This window comes from Rattus norvegicus, chromosome 18 (genome assembly GCF_021556685.1).
Source record: "Rattus norvegicus strain SHRSP/BbbUtx chromosome 18, alternate assembly SHRSP_T2T, whole genome shotgun sequence".
NCBI classification, from domain to species: Eukaryota; Metazoa; Chordata; class Mammalia; order Rodentia; family Muridae; genus Rattus; species Rattus norvegicus.
The window spans coordinates 50867063-50888081 of NC_141551.1; the positions used below are offsets into that span (position 1 = coordinate 50867063).

Genomic DNA, 21019 nt, shown 5'->3' on the forward strand with positions numbered 1-21019 from the left:
GACCCTAGTCAGAATTCCTAGTGCCCACATTCAAAGCTGGGCATGGCGGTTGCAGGTCTGTGTTCCTAAGTGTTGAGGAGTTAGAGATAGAAGAGGCCTTGGAGCTTGCGGCCCACAAGCCTTGTCAAATTAGTGAACTCTAGGTTCAATGAGAGAACCTCTCTCAAAAATTAAAAATAAAAATAAAAAAGATAGAGACCCATAGAAGAAGACACTAGGCATTAACCTCTGACCTCTACATGCATGTACCCATAATTCTGAATATTCATTGACAATTGTTATCATTCTCTATGTAGAGAACATATATCCCAGTTGGCATATTTTCAAAGTACATTTAATTACTCATTTTATCCAAAGGGTAGTTTCTTAATTTCCTTTGGAAAATAAGTACTATTTAGAGAAGGTTGGTAAGACATGATCAGGCTGCCTTAGTTTATAGTCATTCATTCTGAAGGAAGGACATACAGAAATATGAAACAAATACAACAGTAATTTCTCTACACGATGTCATCAACTGCCCAGAGAGTCCACAGCTCATGTCGTCTAGGTCAGTGTTTCACATACTTTATCTGGGGTCCATGGTCTAAGGAATACTTGAACGTGCTCATGATTCATGAGTAAGTAATCCTGAATTATGTCCACTTATTTTGATGCAAGTGTGGTATAGGTCCTTTATGCCTGACTTTGGTGCATCTAAGAACAAAATTGGAATCTTGATCCTAGCATAATTTGTCTAATGCTACATGAAAGATGAAGAACTGCATTCAAATAATTTTCATAGAGCACAATCGCAATCATGTCTCTCTCTTTTTTTTTAATTAACTTGAGTATTTCTTATATACATTTCGAGTGTTATTCCCTTTCCCGGTTTCCGGACAAACATCCCCCTCCCCCCTCCCCTTCCTTAGGGGTGTTCCCCTCCCCACCCTCCCCCCATTGCCGCTCTCCCTCCAACAGACTAGTTCACTGGGGGTTCAGTCTTAGCAGGACCCAGGGCTTCCCCTTCCACTGGTGCTCTTACTAGGATATTCATTGCTACCTATGAGGTCAGAGTCCAGGGTCAGTCCATGTATAGTCTTTAGGTAGTGGCTTAGTCCCTAGAAGCTCTGGTTGCTTGGCATTGTTGTACATATGGGGTCTCGAGCCCCTTCAAGCTCTTCCAGTTCTTTCTCTGATTCCTTCAACGGGGTTCCTATTCTCAGTTCAGTGGTTTGCTGCTGGCATTCGCCTCTGTATTTGCTGTATTATGGCTGTGTCTCTCAGGAGCAATCTACATCCGGCTCCTGTCGGTCTGCACTTCTTTGCTTCATCCATCTTGTCTAATTGGGTGGCTGTATATGTATGGGCCACATGTGGGGCAGGCTCTGAATGGGTGTTCCTTCAGTCTCTGTTTTAATCTTTGCCTCTCTATTCCCTGCCAAGGGTATCCTTGTTCCCCTTTTAAAGAAGGAGTGAAGCATTCACATTTTGATCATCCGTCTTGAGTGTCATTTGTTCTAGGCATCTAGGGTAATTCAAGCATTTGGGTTAATAGCCACTTATCAATGAGTGCATACCATGTATGTCTTTCTGTGATTGGGTTAGCTCACTCAGGATGATATTTTCCAGTTCCAACCATTTGCCTACGAATTTCATGAAGTCATTGTTTTTAATAGCTGAGTAATATTCCATTGTGTAGATGTACCTCATTTTCTGTATCCATTCCTCTGTTGAAGGGCATCTGGGTTCTTTCCATTTTCTGGCTATTATAAATAAGGCTGCGATGAACATAGTGGAGCACGTGTCTTTTTTATATGTTGGGGCATCTTTTGGGTATATGCCCAAGAGAGGTATAGCTGGATCCTCAGGCAGTTCAATGTCCAATTTTCTGAGGAACCTCCAGACTGATTTCCAGAATGGTTGTACCAGTCTGCAACCCCACCAACAATGGAGGAGTGTTCCTCTTTCTCCGCATCCTCGCCAGCATCTGCTGTCATCTGAGTTTTTGATCTTAGCCATTCTCACTGGCATGAGGTGAAATCTCAGGGTTGTTTTGATTTGCATTTCCCTTATGACTAAAGATGTTGAACATTTCTTTAGGTGTTTCTCAGCCATTCGGCATTCCTCAGCTGTGAATTCTTTGTTTAGCTCTGAACCCCATTTTTTAATAGGGTTATTTGTCTCCCTGTGGTCTAACTTCTTGAGTTCTTTGTATATTTTGGATATAAGGCCTCTATCTGTTGTAGGATTGGTAAAGATCTTTTCCCAATCTGTTGGTTGCCGTTTTGTCCTAACCACAGTGTCCTTTGCCTTACAGAAGCTTTGCAGTTTTATGAGATCCCATTTGTCGATTCTTGATCTTAGAGCGTAAGCCATTGGTGTTTTGTTCAGGAAATTTTTTCCAGTGCCCATGTGTTCCAGATGCTTCCCTAGTTTTTCTTCTATTAGTTCTCTTTACTAAAGAAGTGTGTTGACGAGGCTCACAAGGTTGTTTGTGTCTTTGACAAGATGGCTAAGTGATTTGTTGGTTCAAATAGTCATACCTACGTGTCTGGCAGGTGGACGAAGCTCTTATGCACTAGATCTAGACCCTTTTCTGTGGTCTCGTTAGCAGGTGAGCTCAGACTCCTTTCACGGCAAGCAGATTCCAAGAATGAGAAAGGTGAGGAAGAGGAAGAGAAGGAGAGGGAGGAGGAGGGAGAAGGGAGGGGGTGGGAGGGAGGAGGGGGAGAGGGAGAGGGAGAGGGAGAGAGAGAGGGAGGGAGGCTTGAACTCAAAATTGCACGGTACCACTTTCATCGTATTGTAGTGATCCAATCCTGTCACCAAGCCAGCCCACATTTAACCGGGAGTAATGCTTCTATGTCTTACTTGGATTTGACTCACAGTGTCCCTGCTCCCCCATCCCAGAATCTGCTCACTCACTTGTGTATGGTAACATTACATGCTTAAGGCCTTTCACGAAAACTTACTTCTAGTGGCTACTTCTACATAAGAAATCTGATGTATATAACAAAATGCCCCAAAACTTTATGACAGATATAATTTCCTAATTGTTGAAAAGGCTTAGTAAGATAACTTTTTTCAACCCAGGATTATTAGACTGGCCTTATGTTTGCATTTTAATTAGTGATCAGACAAATCGGGGGCCATGGTCCTGGGTAGTCTCACCCTTACATCTAGATAAGTAGCCGGATCGATATCCATGTCTTCAGGATTTCTTTATCTGCTTGCCCAGTTTCTTCATGTGGTAGTTGGAGTTCAAAAGTACAACGTTGGGAAAACTAGGGGTCTTTCAAGTCTTAGCAGTCGGATAACGGACATACACAGTGTACAAATTGATGCCTGAACCCTAGGAGGGAAACCGCATGAGTAAGCAGAGGATAAATATCAGCACAGGGCAATGGGCAGACAGCTCAGCTCTGTGCTGCAAGGAGATGGTCTGGGGAATTCAAAGCTAAATGCCCAGTTAGTGAAGGGATGAAAAATATATATTGTCTGTGCCGTGAATAGAAACCATGACCAGGGCATTTTTTAAAGAGAAAGCCTTTCATTGGGGATTCCTTACCATTTCAGAGGGTGAGCACACTGTCATCCAGGCAGGCAGGCAGGCCTGGCTTACATTTGAACCAAAGCTGGAGGCAGAAAGACTTTTGGAATCGCAAAGCTACCCTTAGTGCCACACCTTCTCCAACAAGGCTCCGCCTCCTAATCCTTCCTAAAAGTCTATCAGCTTGGAACCAAACATAGGAGCCTAAGGGGGCCATTCTTATCCAAAACACCACGATTAGTATCCGAATTACATTTGAAAAAGATAATCTCTCTGTTGTAATTAAATTTAGACTACAGAATTTGACCAGAAAGCAAAAATAAATAAAATTTTGTTGGATTTTCTTCAATTCCTTGGGAAATTCTTCAATTTTCTCTAAAATTCTTGTAGACCTTTGGTTGTATGTTACCTGTCTATGCAGATTTTTTTAAATCAATGATTGCATCATGTCCTATATTTATAGCTATTTAAATTGTTTATTCTGTTTTATATGCTTCCCACCATTACCTAAATAAGTCTTGTATATATTTCGGGTATATCAGAATTTTGAAAACTCAATAAGTGTTTGTGAGCTTTAGGGTAAATACAAATACACAATTCTGTAAGTTCAGATTATGGGGTCTTCTATGGAAAACATCAGAAATTTAAAGTACTGTATAATTCTAAACCAGTTTGCTAGCTTTTTTTTAAAATAAAGAGTATTTGGAATAAAAGTATATTTAAAAAAATTAAAATTTGATTGTAAGCCAAGCACGGTGTCTTATGCCTGTAATCCTGGTTCTCAGGTACTGGTGGCAGGGTTGACAAAAGCTCAAGGCCATCCTGGGCTATATACTGGGCAGAGTGAGGACCTGTCTCAAAAAAGAAATAATAAGTTAACAGATGTAGGCTATCCTCTGCAAGTCACTACTTCCCAAGCTGATATTTTGTGACTCATATTCTCCCCTTATTCCCACCATTTACTTGGGTATGTGAATTTTCACTCTGTGCATTGAACTGAAATTACTCTTTGCCAAAAAATCTTCAGAAGTCAGCGTTTTATCACAAATAATGTAACAAGAAAATCTAGGACTTGTTTTATATGTTTATAAATGCTACAAGGTATTGCTTTAAAAATTAATAAACTATCCAAAAACATCCACATTAATGTACATTTAATGAACAATTCTAACAGACATTGTTGATTTCTTCAAAATATATAATAAATATACATACGTAGTTTAAGCGTAGATATTTCCTGCTTATCAAGACTAAAACTCCAGCTTGAAGTTGGCAGCTCATTTCTGAAAATGATCAGGTAGTAATTATGTTTGGCTTTGCCACTTACAGTCTAGGTCACAACCACTCAGCTGTGTAATTGTACAGTAAAAAGTAGTCAGTCTGGGCACAAATGAATACATGCTCCATTAAAAAATTATTTACAAAGCAGGCATTTTCCCCATGAGGCATAGATGGCCAATGCTAACCAATGTGACATAGAGCTCTTGATGGGAACAGGAGATAGGAACAGGCCCATTACAGTTGGGATACCAAGGCATCAGTTGTGAGAATATCTTTGCTGAAGGCCAAACCAGTCTTGTTCCTTGATATTTCTTCATCTCTTCTGAGCCCCCTTTCCTGGAAGCCATCTATGAAGACATGACTGAAATTGACAGGAGACACCTGGACACTTCAATGGTGTGCCACCCACACCAATGACTGCCTCATTCCTCACTTCCAGTATCAGCCCCCAAAATAGTCCCCAGACTTCAAAGTACCCAATTTCCTAGAACCCAAACCCTGCTATACAGGACTTCTGCCTTCTCTTTTTCTCTTAGGATTTTACCTTTGAATAATTAAAAATAAGAGTTCTGTACAAACCTCGCCTCTTGGTCCATGGATTTCCTTCTTCATGAGACAAGGACCCGGGAACCATGGTTCAGGGTGGCTTTGATGACTGCTGAGTTTTCTGAGAAAACTCCATCATTCTCAAGGACACCTCACCTTTTCTGAGTTTGAAGACTTCTATTTGCAGCTTCTGCTTTCTACCCTCTGAGACCCTGAGTTGCGCTGTGAGAGGCACATACCATAGGGTGATGCCACCTACAGGATAGAAGGGATGCACCAGGCAGAACTCTCACTGAAGCTCCCAGCTGGCTAAGGGCCATTTTGGACATGGTGGATGTTCAACTTGAACTCTTGGATGAAAGAAGTCTCAGACTGCACCACACAGAGCAGACATGAGACACTGAGTCTGGACACTTGTATGGGCAAGCCATCGTGGAGGAGCTGTTTTAAACTATAGGAGGGAGGAAGCATCATAAGCACCTTAAAATGTAAAATACTATACCAATGGGAAGAAGGTGGGGGCCCCAGGGTTTGATGAGGCCCAATAAAGAAAATGCCGTTTCCTCCTGGTAAACCATGACTGGTTTACACCTCCAGGTTTAGTTTACCTTCAACTCCTATAGTCTAGTCTACTCCATAATTTTTGGTCAAAAGAATGGAATATGTGTTGAACCTCCAAGTCATGTGTCTGATTTGGGTGAAGGCATAACATTTGGACCTGCCCAAAGGACTGTAAAGGTTATAAAGGTATTACCTCCCTTAAGGGGTAATTTAAATGGATTGTTCAATCACCAGAATCTCCAAAACTACAACTTGAAGAAGTGCGACCCACCTATTGGAGGAATAGCTCTCCCCTTAATGAACTAAGAACCAATGGAACCTAGAAGTCTATTCCTCAGCACAGCTGCTCATGACCCTTTCTGCTATTCCTTCCTGCTCTCACACAGAGAGCACGACCTCTTCTGAAGTTTGGGGATTATTTTGGGGACTGATGCTGGAAGTGTCTATTTTTTTCCACATCATCCTTTCAGATATCTACCAAACCCTAATCCTGCTAGCCCATATGACACCCCATTCTGGCTGGTCTCTCCCTCTCCCTCCCTTTACCCCCTCCCCTTCTCTCCTCCATCCTTTTTTCCCTCTCCCTTTGCCTCTGCCTCTCCCTTTCTTTCTCTCTCTCTCCTTCCTCTCCCTCCCCCTCCCTCTTTCTCCCATTGCTTCCCCCTCTCCTCTCCCTCTCCCTCATTCCCTTTCCCACCCCTGTATGTTTTTCTCTCAATATCTTGTCCCTCCTCTCCCCTCTATCTTTTCTTTTCTTCCTTTTCTTTCCTCACATCCCCTCCTATAGTAACTGGTAGACTTCATGTTGAGCTGGCCTGACTTTCTTACCACCACCACCACCAGCACCACCACCCCCATCTCAGAAAGCATAATGTTTTATCTCCCTCTCTCCAACAGCTACAGGGATTTCTACTTTGCCATGCCTATTCTGTTTGTCCTTCTCAAATGCCAATAAAATTGTCTCTGCCTTTCCCATTGTGCCATTTTTAATTCTATAAGATTAATAACCCAAAGGAACCCAGTGTTCCTCCTGTGATGGACTAGTGGGCCACTCTGATGGGTCTCTTCCCTCACATTTCTGAGTCTGAGCATTATTTTCCCAATCTTCATTCTGAGCCAGCACAATGTTTTGTGAGGGGTGTTCTACAGAATGTGTAACTGTAGCATTTGTCTAAGAAGAAACGATTATACCATTTTAAGGACAGAAAGGTTAAAAGATTTGCAATGTGGTGTGTCTGTGTCTGCCCATCTGCAGAAGATGTAGAAGGAGATTAAACAATTTGGAAGTATTCTCTCCTTTTGATCAAGAAGCAGACACATTGGAATGACTTTAAAAAGCATGAAATACCTTGTGTTTACTGCCTCACAGGTATGTGCTTGTAGTATTTTACTTCTACTGTCTAATTTGTTCTCACCCAAACTTTGAGAAATACTATATTTCTGCTTTTTACAGTAAAAACCAAGACTTGGGCATCATCTACAATCATAAGCAACAAGTACCAAGACCCAAACTCAATGTAGTTAATTTTAACAACTAGTGCCTAATATCAGCTCTTACCTCAAAGATGGCCCACACTTAATTCAAACTTTTCTACTGCAGATGAATTCTGTATCTTGTGACCAAGTGACCAGATACAGCCAAGGGTGTGGCTGGCACAGCCAAGGGCTCACATTTGTTTCTATACCACTTATAACTCAGAGTCCTTATCAAGAGGGGAATCACTTGGGGAAAGTCTATCTTGAACTAGGTAGGTAAGGAAGGGCTAGGCTATTTTTCAAGATGGCTCCTCTACTGAGCATTCACTTAGCAATCGTAGCCCTACATCATACATCAAACATGCCTGAGAATTTAAAATCTGGATCCTGAGCACCCACATTAAACCATGAATGCTCCTACATGCAGATGAACTGAGTTCAGGGGCAGGGGTTGGAGCTAGAAGATCACTGAGGCTTGCTGGCCAGGAAACTACCCTAGCCAGAAAAAAAGGCAACCCACGGCTTGTTGAGAAATCCTTAAGAGAGTAAGGCAGTAAGGACACTACAGAATACTTGGGTTTTACATGCACATATAGATGCACTAAACGAACAAATAACGAATCAACAAAAACCTAAGTTTAACCATGCTCACACTTAACTGAGCATCCGTAACTCTGGTTTATGCTAAAATTCCTATTATGGGAATTTTCTCCAGTGGTGACTTACACCTTCAGTGTGGCCACTTGTGGCAGAAATAGTGCTCCAGAATGAAGGCCTACTTGGTTTTATTTGCTCGGGCTCACGCTGCTTTGCCATGTAACGAATTCACACACCTCCATTGCTCTAGCATGCATTTGCCACACTCCATCATTGTTTCAGGTCGATTCATAATTTTTATTATTACTTTCCTGTCATTATAAAGGTTAGTGTAAAATAAACATCACATGGGGCTGTGGCCATAACAAAAACAAACAAGCATTGATTAAATCCTGGCCATAGCAGGGCCCAGTAATCACTTCTCATCTTTTTATTCTCTGCAAAGACACCAGTGTGCACACAAAGAAAAGCTATCTCCACTTGCCTTTTAATTATTATTTTTCTCTCACATTCTGGATGTTTAGCTATTGATCTCCCTAGTGAGTCACTTTGCATGGGTCTCAGGCTGACGCACGGTCATGTTGTGTCAGCCCGTGTTCACGCTACCTGCTCATATGATTTTCAGGTTTTTGCCTTCTTTAAAAGAGGCAAATAAGCCAGTTTATTCAAAGAAGACAACGTTATTAAAATGTTTTGTTTGTTCGGTTTTTTGTCTTGTTTTATTTTTATTTTTGTCTTGTTTTGTTTTGTTTGCTTTTAGTTTCTGCAGTGGGATGGCCTCAGACTCCCCCTTCTAAGAAGTTGCTTGGGAAACATCACAAGCAGTTCTCTGATGTACGCTGCTTTGTGGTTTGCTTAGGAGAAGGGAGACAGACTGTCTAATATCTTACAGAAGAGGTGATTCTATTTTAAAATAAATTAAATAATATAATTAAAATAAATCAAGCATCCATGAAGCTTACAATCTTATGGTAGACATACTCACTCACCCCCACTCCCACACACACTTGAACGAAGTAAAGATGCAGGTCTTCTGTTACACTGAGATTTCCCAACATCTTCTTGAGGCTTAAGCAAAGTCGATGAATGGCAAGGGCCTATTGCCCATCAAGGGTTGGGGAGAACTCACGCTGTTCTGCAGGCCTTGATCCTCCCCATTAGTCTTTTAAATAGATGACATCATATGGGGTTTACACATCTACTTCTCTGCCTACATTATTTGAAATGGAGAAGGATTGGCTAGTAAGGGAATTGGGAGGCTAAGGCTGGCAAGAAGAGCTCAGATTTTCCTGTTATTTGTGGGCTTCCTCTGTCCAGCCATAGTGCCCTCCCCCTAAAAGCATTAACATCCCCAGGAGTCAGCATCAGGCAATTCTATCAAGGCTGGAATGATAGACATAGGAAAAAATAGAGATGTCTTTTTTTTTTTTTGGCAGACCATTTCCTGAATTTTTTAAGCTAATAAGTCGCAAATAATCTATTTAAGACATTTCTCGTCGTTACTGCTATAAATATCAAATGTTTACCCAGTGGCAGATGCTATGCTAAGTACACACACTTATTTCATTTAAAACACAGAAGAACCTCCTGAACTTGTTTTTTCAAACTGAGGGTTTAGACCTATTTATTAAAACAGTATAGTGGATTCCAACTGGCATTTGCAAACAGAGATCAGACTGGGAAATAGCATCATATACTCAGTAATGACAAAGACTGTTTCTGAAGATGTTTCTGAAGACACAGTGTTGTGTGTCCCATGCAGATGTGTGTGTGTGTGTGTGTGTGTGTGTGTGTGTGTGTGTTTACTTGGGTGCACATACCAAGTCAATGTAAAATTTTAAAACTAGACACAGTTAAACACATCAAAAATCGCTCCATAGAAGGTATTAATATATTAATTTTTAGAAAAAAGACGCAGCTTTATAATTCAAGGCATTGTAAAACTGAAATTCCCAGTGCACTGCTTTTCATAGACTTTTCCTGCTGACTAGGATGCCTTTTATACTGGCCCTTGCTTCCCCTTCCCCCATGGCTTACATTCAGCTTCAAAGCAGCCTAACACAGGGTAATTAAGTCTCCTGGATTAGGCCATCTGTGCCATTGAGTAAGGGAGATGCTTCAAATAAGTGAATGATGAATTCTGTTCCAGACTGTCCCATAAAATTATAATAATAATAATAATGAAGTGCTCTATAATAAAAAGAAAGTCGTTACAAATACCGTGCTATTGATTTCAAAGGGCAGTCATTTCGAAGGTGCTTTCATCTGTGTTATAAATCTCGGCAACCAGCGGAGAAAATGTCAGGATTTTAAAAGCAAACAAATAGAAAAAAAAAACTCACCATTCATCTTTCATGCTGTTTTGAGTAAAACGAAGGTAGCACAAATATTTAAACAGATGGCTCAATGATCTGCTTTTTTTTCTTTACTAATCATAGTTATTAAAGCCCTCCCTTTATTTTTTATTGTGTTTTAAACGGGCAGAGAGAATCTGAGGCTGATAATGACCTTTGTACATCATGCTGCAAATTGATTTTGATGACCTTCCACCCTCTCATAATTAGGCTGGCTCGGTGTGCATTCATCTCTTTCTCTGGACTGACAAAGTGCTAGGTGCAGCTTTCCCCATGCTGCCCCTCAGAGCCCGGCGTGCCTCCCTTCCCTGGCATTGGCTCCTGGTTGCTGGCTCCAACTCCTGCCTCCTCTATGAAAGCCATAGACTCTTGACTACAGAATGAATAGATGTATTTAGAGGCTGACAAAAAAATAAAGAATAGTTATTTTAGTGATGTTTTGAATGTTCAAATATCCAAATTGTCACGTAATTACGACCCTTACAATGATGTCATTGCCACAGTCATTTGGCGATTGTGTACATTGTGTTGAAGACTTATTGCTGCATTAAATTATAACGTGGCAATTTAATGGATTTTATAAGGGTGTTTCTTTGTGGCTAATGTGAACAGATGGTGGAAGTGGAAGAGAAATAAACTCTGCCTCATTTTCTTTTCCATTTTCTTTGTTATCCTTGGAAATTAAGAATGTCAGACCAACATACATTCTTATGCTCATGTTTTCAAAATTATAATCTTTAAAAAAGGCATTTTACCAGATATCTCCACGTACAGCTTTTGCCTTCCGCACACTCCTTTCAACCTCTTTATTTCCATAAAACTGAAAACATCATTTACCGTTTTCACCAGTTTTCAAGGTTCCACTCGGAAGAATTAAGAATATTCACAGCATTGGAAAGCTCTCGTCGCCAACATTTTCCAGATTGGTTTCATCATCTGGGTCTTTACACGTACTTTTAAAACACTCAGATTTTCCAGTCCATTGGGAAAAGGTTTTTCCTCAGGTGAGCCTGGCTGGGTTATGATCTTAACATGGCTGCACCGGTCTTCCCCACTAAGTCTACATTTCAGCACACAGCTTATTGAGGAATTCACAAAACTTTCCAAGTGGTAAGAGCAAGGAACATTTATGGAGTGTTTATGCTCAGCAAAGCACAGAAGCTAATACTACATTTGTTAAGGGGAAATCAGATAACAGATGGCTGCTTAAAACACTCCTTAATTCTTAGCCCCTCTCAAAATATTCCTTTAGGCAGAGTTAATGTTGTGATGACGACAGCGTTGGCCTTTTCTACAAGCATATAGCAGTTCTTTTATAGGGTTAACAGTTCTCTTCCTCTTCCTACACACTCACTAAGTCTGTCCTCAACCTCTCTGCCTGCCTAATATTTTCTCCCAGAGCGCCACCCTACTGGGGACGAGGGACTCAGTGTATGAGGAAATGTTTCCATCAGATGGGCCTGTAGGCAAGTCTGTGGGGCATTGTCTTGGTTAAAGATTGATGGGGGGCACAGCCCACTGTGTGTAGTGCTGTCCCTGGGCAGATGGTACCCGGTAGAAGGAATCAAAATGAGCAAGTCATGGGGAGCACCCCGGTAAGCGGTGTTCATCCACGGCCTCTGTTGCAGTTCTTGCCTTGAATTTTCTGCCCAAACTTCCTTCAAGGATGGACTGTGATTTGGAAATGTAAGCCAAATAACTCCTTCTCTCCCCACATTGCTTTTGGTCATGATCTTCTATCACAGCAATAAGAAACGAAACAACGACAGGGTCTTATGTGCTACTTGGGTTTATGTCTACATTGACATGTTTGGTGCTGTAACACATGCCATTGGCTGTGATCACTTTTAGAGAGAGTTTCTACTGGTATTCCCCACTAAAGAGGTTTTTATCATGTAACAGGTAACATATGAGAATGACTTGGGGGGACACCAAGGTTTGTTCCTAATAACAAATGTATCTTCTATCTTGATGTTCTGTAGACCATCCTGTTGGATGAAGCTACCTCTGGGTCACAGGACACCTAAGAGCCTTACTGAGAGGAGTAACTTGAGGAAGGAGAAGACCAAGGCATACTGTCAGTATACAGCAACATCTTGAAAACTATGGAACGGAACCTTCTTTAAAAGGTCATATTCAAGCCCAGTCTTGCCTCTGCCTTGCTGACTATCATCTTGGTTGCTTTCAGAGTTCTTGAGCACGAAATCACCAAGCTATTTTTCCTCAAATTCCTGATTCACTGAAACTCAATCAGATAATGAATGCTTGTTATATTTAAATCTCTAAAGTTGTGGCAAGCTGTAATGTTGTACATAAAATAAGGCGATTCAAGATTTTTTTTTGCAGTTTTCCTTCCTACTATGCAAAAATAAGATTGAATTCCTTCTGATCCCTCTTCTTCTTCCTTTGACACAGTAAAAAAACAACAGCAACAAAAAACAAAACTCTGTGTCAAGAAAAGAATATTAGGAGGCCACATGTGTGTAAAGGATTAATAATCAAAACTTTAAAAAATAATCCCTAAAATAATAGTGTTTTTTTTCAAAACTGCAAGTCAGAATGAACATACCAAAAAAAAAAATTCAAAAAGTAAATGAATAAGAGAAGGCAGTAGGGATGACAAAACATTTGGTCATTTTTATGTAAAGTCATTTCTTTCCTTACCTTTTCCTTTTGGGTCTCACATGGTTCAGGTTGCTCTCAAAATTTCTATATAGCTGATGATGACCTTGAATCTTCCTCCTCTTGCCTCTACCTCCAGCGTCCTGGGATTATAGGCACAAGTCTACTTATATATTTACACTATAATCCACCATGCCTGTCTGCAGTGCTAGGAAGAGAATTTAGCATCTTCTGCGTGCTGGGCAAGCACTCCTCCATCTGAGCCCTTTCTCCAGTTCCTAAACACACCTAGTTGGTGGGTAATGAAAAAAAAAATCACCTGTGAAAATCAGTTAAAATCTCGATAAGATATAACCACATACCTTTCAAAATAGCTTTTAGAAAAAAATATAAATGTTGGCAAGTGACATAACGAAGAAGAAACTCTTGTGCACTTTTGGTAGCAGTGCAAATTGGAGTCGCTATTCTGACAGGGTAGAGGTCCGTCAGAATATCCTGAGTGAGGAGCACACTGATTAAGCAGTATGGCTTTTGTGTATTTCTCTAGAAGAGATGTTTGGAAAATCTTGGATATGCCATGTCTTAGAGTGAAATGCAGTCCCATTTCCTCCTCTGACCATGGCTTTTAAAAATGTCTTTATTCCTTAAGCCTCCACTTTTGTGAGTGTTTGTGGAAGAAGCAACCTCACCTACACAGTCAGCGTTCAAGTGTGCCGGTTGCTCCATGTCACCCTCTGTAATTATTTATATGATAATTTTCACATAGCTGACTAAGTGATAAGATTTTCATAATATTTGTATCTAGCCCAATGTTTTCTTGCAGGGCTCACTATCTGGCTTTCAGTATCCTCTTCCTTCAGCTTCCCAAGTGCTAAGACTTCAGGCACATTCTACCGTACCTGGATCAATTCTGATTCTTCACTTGGCTAGCTTAACATTATTTCATTATTTATATGTACTATAATTTAGTTAACAGATCTTTCACCAATTGGGATTTAAATGATTGCTTTTAAATTACATGTCTATATCTTACATTTTATTACATTTCCAAATTGCTATTACAACTATTACGATTATTACGTGGTCTTACATACATATTATCTTTTCTTTGTTGTTTTGATTTTAATTTGTTTCTAGATTAAGAAAGTCAAAGCTTCTTTTCATCTGATAACCAGTAATGTGTTTTTTCTTGTGAAATGCTCTTTTCTTCATTATCATTATTATTGAGGCAGAGTCTTGCCACATATCTAAAGCTGACTTTGAACTCCTCTTCCTCCTTGCTGAGCTCCCCCAACACTTAGATTACAGGCCTATGTCATATCATGTCTGGCTTACTATGTGTGTGTGTACCTACTTTTTATAAGATTGCCATTAAAAAATCTATCTAGAAGGCTTTTACAAAGTAAGAAATTAGGCGGGAGTGGTCACTTTTTCTGTGCTCTCCCATGTCTTTCTGTTCTGCGCTGACTCTTTTTTCATAGTAGGGTAAACAGTCGAAGCTGTGGCTTCCCAATATTGTATCTGCGTGGCAAGATACAACTCCATCTCCAGGTTATAAATAAATTCAAGCACATTCTCACTGAATACTTTTATGGCTTCATTGTTTACTTTAAATCTTTGATCCATCTGGGGTTTATTTTTATCTGAGTAGTGTTTGGAGATGTGGTATTACTTTTTTTTCCAATGGACTGCATAGTTATCACAGATTTATTGAAAACTTTGTCATTATCCCCACTGGCTTGAAGTGCTCTTTATGGTAATGGCCATATGTATCTAAATCCGTTTCTGAATTGTCCTCCCGGTGATATTTCCCATACATTTCTAGGCCAGGTGAAATTCTTGCATGTGCCAGCATGCTTTATTACCTCCCAGAACTGATCAGTCTTCTTCCTTGACAATATTTCTGGCGAGTCTTTATTTTCTAGGCTAATTTACTGATGTGCTTTTATTTCGTAGACTTCAACGAGTTTTATTTTATTTTTATTGGAAATGTGAACTGCATCAAGTCTGTGTTTGTAAGAATAGACTTTCACAATTCCTTGAGGACTTTTATTTACCTCTTACAACTGACTGAAAAAAATTCCCCTTTCTAGTGTTCCTTATAAAGCAGGTTACTGCAGATTATCTGTTTAGAACTACTGGGATATATCTTTATATATTTATGAGAATATGTATATTTTAGCTGTGATTTGTATGTAGTATGCATATCCTGGTATAGCAAACATGAACTCTAAATTGGACAGGGTCACAATAGTTTTCAATTTCACTATTTTAAATAAGGCAATAAATAATCGATAAACCAAGTGGCACTTAAGTCTCTGTATTAAACTATCTTAGTGATTTTATAAATTAGAAAAAGAACGATGATAGTACAAGACCTTGATTTATATTTGATCCTTACTTGTGATATTAATATCCATCATATCTTCATGTCATAAGTACTTCACGACACATTTACCTGTCTTTCCTTTTCTTATAGAAAATGTTGGTGAATGCTTGACAGTCTCATTGTATTATCAAATTTTCAAACTGATGAGCTTTCTATCATGGGTAGCCCATGAGAGGCTTTTGGTAAATGTCCTTTGAATATAGGCATGAAGAAATAATCAAGTTCTGAAGACATAATGAATGATAAGCAAGTTCTGAGGAAATTCACCAAATTTAATAAGTTTTAGTAACTCAGAGAACATTGGAATGGACAGTGCATGCCATTCTACCCTCACAAGATAAGAGACATCACTCTCCACAAGAGTTCACAGTATAAGTGACATCTTTTAACTGGAGAAAGGTATTCAATCAGGAGCTCCAATTCCCACAGAACTGAGTGGACGTTCGTTACATGGACCGGCATCAAGGAAGGCTCTTTGGCCCTGTATGCAAATGAACACACATGTTACATCTTCTCAGAACAGCTAGGTTTTGTTTTTCTCCTTTCATTCACAGTGGAACTGTAGATATCTTGTTTTTCCTATAAAGCCCAAATTACTTGCCTCAGATAAATGCAGATATTTGACTTATGGATACTAGCCTGTGGTTTATTTCATTTTCGCCTTATTAGCCAACTCGCCGAGAATTTTGTTTTGTTTGGTTTTCAAAGAAGCTGGTGCTGGCCTTTCTTGTGTGCAGTGCCAAGTTCTAGCAGGAAACAGTCATCCCCACCATGTCCATTACTCTATTACATTTGCTAAGCAGATAAACAGGGCCTCACAGAGCAAAGCATTAACATGAGCAATTCAAAGATTAACCCTTTGATAATCATCGGCGGCAGATTTTGGAGCCTCTGTAATATTTCAAAGAATTGGCTCCCCCTCCAGTTGTAGGAGTTACTGGAACTTGAGTTAATTGTTGTTGCATCTCCAACACACAGAGCAGGGCTGGTGAAGGAAACAGTGCCTGTATTTCCTTTGTTATTTATAGTCAGCGTTCTTCCACACTAAACCCTTGAGCTGGCTTTTTAGAGCTCACTGTATAACGAATTCATTCACTTTCATGTCAACAAGCTTTGGCTTGATAAATTAAAACAGAAAAATGCTGGCTAGAGCACTATAGCCCTACATGATTCACTTGGCTTCAAGTTCCTGGCAGCCTTCCAAGAATGACCTGCTGTCTTCCCAGGGTCCTTATCACTTTCCCATCTGGAAAGGGCCGAACCTTACTGTACACTGGGGAGTTAAAGGCCTACACAGGCTGCATTCAAACGCCATTAACAATCATAACTCTAAAAATCATCACTCTTTTCCGGGCAAGGTTAACAGTAGTCTGAGGATAGGATGGCTATCTTTTTACTTCCTATAAATAAATTGGAAGCAAATCGCATAGGACTTCCTGCTTCTCCGAAAGGCTGTTTTAAGGCATTTTCGTCTCTTTAAGATTAACCAGAGGTTCTTTGGGGAGCCTGTTAGAGTTTGAAGAACTTCATGCATGGCTGTTGATTTACTTTACTAAAGGAATGACTCATTCACTATGCTTCCTGTATACGGTTGGATTTCTTTGAAGAGGTCACAGGTAGAATGATTATCATTTTAGCAATTAACTATGATGATGCCAAAGTCTCTAAGGAAAATAAAACATAGTTTGGGAAAAAGTGGCTAAAATCGGCATAAACTATTTCATATGCTTTTAAAGTTTCTGACAATGTTCTTAACTAAAACTGCATGAAAATCGATTATTGATTAAGTTTGAAACCTTTCTAACAGAGCACTTACGATGCAAGAAATTATTAAGGTGGAGATTTTTTTTCTGAGTCTTTTATAATGTAGGTTAGCCTCAAACTCCTATGTAACAAAGGCTGGCCTTGAACTTATGGTCCCTTAAGTGGAAAAAAGAATATTTCTGGCATTGCACAAAGAGATGCACAAACAAAGCAAGAGTAACTCTGTAAGGTAATTTTTATATTTGCTAGAGGGTCCTCATGACCCAAACTGGATGGGAAGTTTATTGAACTTTTATCCTATTGCAGGGCGATGACCTCACCTTAGCACACTGGTGGTAGCTTGCTCTCCCAATCTGAAGTGATTGGCAAGGAGGAAGGGGTGTGTGTGGAGTTGAGTCTCAGGAATGTCTGGCATCCAGGACTTGAGCAAACAGGCCAGCATTTCCCAAGCTGGAGGAGCTATACAGACAGTAAGTAGTTTTTGGCTAATTAATTATCTTCCATAGAAAACAATGTTTCTCACAATTCGTCCTCTTTGTTAATATATTTTCAGAATGCCCCCCCTACACACACACACACACACACACACACACACACACACACACACACACAAATTCAGCCAGCATGCACTGCGTTTCTGAAATGTCTACTAATAGTAAAGTATGGCTATGATAAGTGACTGGTGACTGATGAGAGAGGTTTCCAGAGCTTCTGGACAAGGCCCCCTGTATGCCCCAACACAAGAATCACCTATCTTCAGACCCACTGAAGGTAAACCTGCATTCCTAGGGATTGTGCCTTTGTTGAGTAATTGACCCACCTCAACTGCAATGCTAGCTCTCTCTACCCAGGCCAGAGACTCTTTTCTTGAGCTAGAGTTTTCTCTTAATGGGCCTTTCCTGCTACTTTAATGCAGCCTCTGCTTCAAAGTGCTGGCATTACAGGCTTGCAGAACCATGCTCTGCTCAGGAAGTTAATTCTAAAGCATTATAGTGTGTAAAAAACGAAAGCCACCTTACCATTAGGCAAACAATTTAGTGCTTTTAACGTTGAGAATCAACATGGCGGCCTTTCTTCCTTAGGCTCTGTTCTTGATGTTAGTTCTTGAGGCTGAAAATAACCAAAACAGATGAAGAAGAGGCAAAGGCAGGACAAGGCAGAGGAAAGGGGGGGTTGGGGCTAGTTCTTTTAAGGCCTTGTGTTAAACAGTGTGGAGTCTTCAAGAGCTGCCTACGGCAGCAAGGTAAGTTGTGTGAAGCAGCAAACAATGATGAAGAGTCTGGCTTTAAAATGCTTGTCAGTATGATGTAGACACATTCAGTTCCAGCCCATAATTACCATGAAGGAAACTAAGCAAAGTTTTGCCAAAGAATCCAAACAAGAGACAACTATGAAAACGGTTTCATGGAGAAGTTTGGGAAATTACAGCAAACATATAGATGCGGTTTATTGTATGTTCCAAGGCCTTTTGCGTATACTAACTCATTTAAATTTCACCTATAACTTTAAGAGGTCATAATCATTTACATGTACCCGTGTCTCAGGTGAGGAAAGAAAGGGGAATTTAATCACCCCTGCCCACACTCACTCAGCAAATGAGAGTTGAGGATAACCAACAGGCTTGCTGCATAGTATCTCCACCAGTCAGTTACTGGGCATCTCTTTGTTTTGACTGTAGATTTATTTAAATTATAAAATAAGAGAGAAAAATATTCCTTAAAGTATGCTAGTCCCTCTTAAATGAAACCATAAAGTCTCTCCCCTTCACTCACACCTACTGCCCCCAACTCCATCTCTTGCAGATTCTTTTGAGCCAGAGGCTAATTCACTCTTCAGGGACAAACAAGGCAAAAACAGGTTGAGTCCTTGATGCGGGAGTTGATGCAGTCTTTCCTGTATTGGCAGAAACTCTGGTTCACTGTTGAGCTGTTAAATTGACTAAGGATTCCTCATCATAAATTAAAAAAAAAAGAAAAAAAGATAAACTATTATCCTGGGCTGAGAAAAAACATAGAAGACAATACTGAAGGACAGATGAAGAACAGAGAAACTCAATTTCCAATGGGCCAAGTTCCTGTGAAACTTGGAGTAACCATTTATTGGGTAACTGTGGGATGAAGTCACAGGTGAGGCAGGCACAAGATAGAAGGAGGCCTGTCATTGGACAAGAAGGAAGGATGGGTGGGAGAAAAGTTTGAAGGAAGAGGAGGAGACTGGAACAAAGAGAGAGGAAGAGTGGAGAAAGAGAGGCAGAGAAGGTGGCAGGACAATGGAGGCTGACGTAAAGATCTCTCTCTGTGTATTTTCAGGTTGTTATCAATGTTCTTTAGGGATGGATGGTACCAGGCTTTGTATGTTTAGGTGGGCAATTATATCTTATCAATTGGATCTAAGATTATTGTGTTGTGTGTTGTGAGGGTTTGAGTGTAGGAAAGTGTGCCGGCAGCTGGAGACAGTGGGCCGTCGTGGCAAAGTTGGGATGTGTTTCTGCCCAGATATCTAGCAGATATCTTGGGGCACCGCAGTGCTGGACCTAGCGAGGTAAAAGACCAACAATACTTTTTATATTTTTATATTTTTACAACAACAGGTAACACCATTGGCCAGGCTCTATACTGAATTCACAGGTGTGTTGCTTTACGACCTATGACACTGCCAGCCATCATCTGATGAGGAAGATGTAAACTCCAATGGCAGTATGTAAGGCCACAGAGCAAACAGAGATCTTAGTCAGAATTTCTCCTTGTGGTAACGCCTATCCTCCTTCTGCAGGCATATTTCTTTCATTTCCAGAATGTATTTTTGTTATGACAGCCCAAATATGAGCTGACCAAGGATGACATCAGTGAACATTCCAAACCTGACAGGGCAAAGCTACGAGGCCCCAGTCCTACACAAAAATAACCATAGGCAGCTGTAAAGCTGTGAATGAGAAAGGCACCCTCCCCAGGACACTAATTGGTTGTCCATGGCCAAACCACCAGCTCTGAAAACATACATTCAAGTAACATTATATGAACTCAACAGGCATCTATTAGGAACATATATGCAAAGACAAATACATACATGTTTGCAATAATGATTGATGAGAAAAGAGGCCATGACTTTGAAGGGAAGTAAGGAGGAGTTTATGAGAAGGTTTGGAGGGATGAAAGGGGAGGGAGAAATATAATTAAATTACATTCTCCAAAAAATAAAATAAAACAAAATGTTTGTTGTTGTTTTGACAGAGAATAAGGTCCACAATCATCAGGCCCATACAAGAGGATACATTTTTTTAAGGATGCAGTGGGAAGTGATAGCAAAAGAAAACCAGATAATCTTAAAGTGGTGATTTCTCCCTGAGTCTATAGAGGATGACAATGAGCCAGTGTTCAGACACGGATATTCAGGTTTTGCCTTTATCCAATGTCAGCCCCTACCTGTATCATTGCACAGTAATATTTTTTAATGGATAACAGAATGCATGTTTTAGAAGTATACACAGCAAATGTCACCTCAAAAAACCACTTGCAGAATTACATTTTTTTTGTAGTGCACTGAAGTTTATTAAACGTAAGTTACCTCTACCCTTCGCTTGTAAGATGGCATTTTCAAGAATGTTTATAAGATTCTTCCAAGCAAACCAATCCACCTGCTTTCTGGACCAAAAACTTGCAGGTAGTGCCTTCTGCAAAGAATCAGTCCAGCTCCCTAGAGAAATTTCCTGACTGCACACAGTTGCAAACCTCTTAGGACTACTCTCCAACCTAACTTTGGGGGCAGCAATCGATCAGTGCTGGGAATGCAGGAAGAGGACCAAGTGCAGAAGAAGGATGAAAGGTCCTCCCACTGCCATGAAGCTGTGGGAGCATTAAAGGGATTTTTAAAAAGGAAACCATTGAGTTTCACATTGAAAAT

General features: G+C 40.2%; 1 long non-coding RNA gene across 7 annotated transcripts in view; it reads right to left on the reverse strand.

The window, feature by feature from the left end:
- Positions 1-776: 776 nt before the first annotated feature.
- LOC102546616 (uncharacterized) overlaps positions 777-21019 on the reverse strand; it is a 76598-nt gene continuing 56355 nt past the window's right edge. For 2 of the 7 annotated variants that reach the window (XR_015642974.1, XR_015642975.1), the window contains exons 4-6: positions 18139-18229; positions 17440-17578; positions 15609-15836 (exon numbers count right to left, since the gene is read on the reverse strand). This is a non-coding gene — a long non-coding RNA (uncharacterized LOC102546616). Of the gene's footprint in view, positions 2608-3156; positions 3332-3781; positions 4381-4744; positions 4813-13008; positions 13255-15608; positions 15837-17439; positions 17579-18138; positions 18230-21019 lie in introns of those variants that run through there. The other 5 variants (XR_015642970.1, XR_015642969.1, XR_015642971.1 and 2 more) reach the window with 5 other exon arrangements.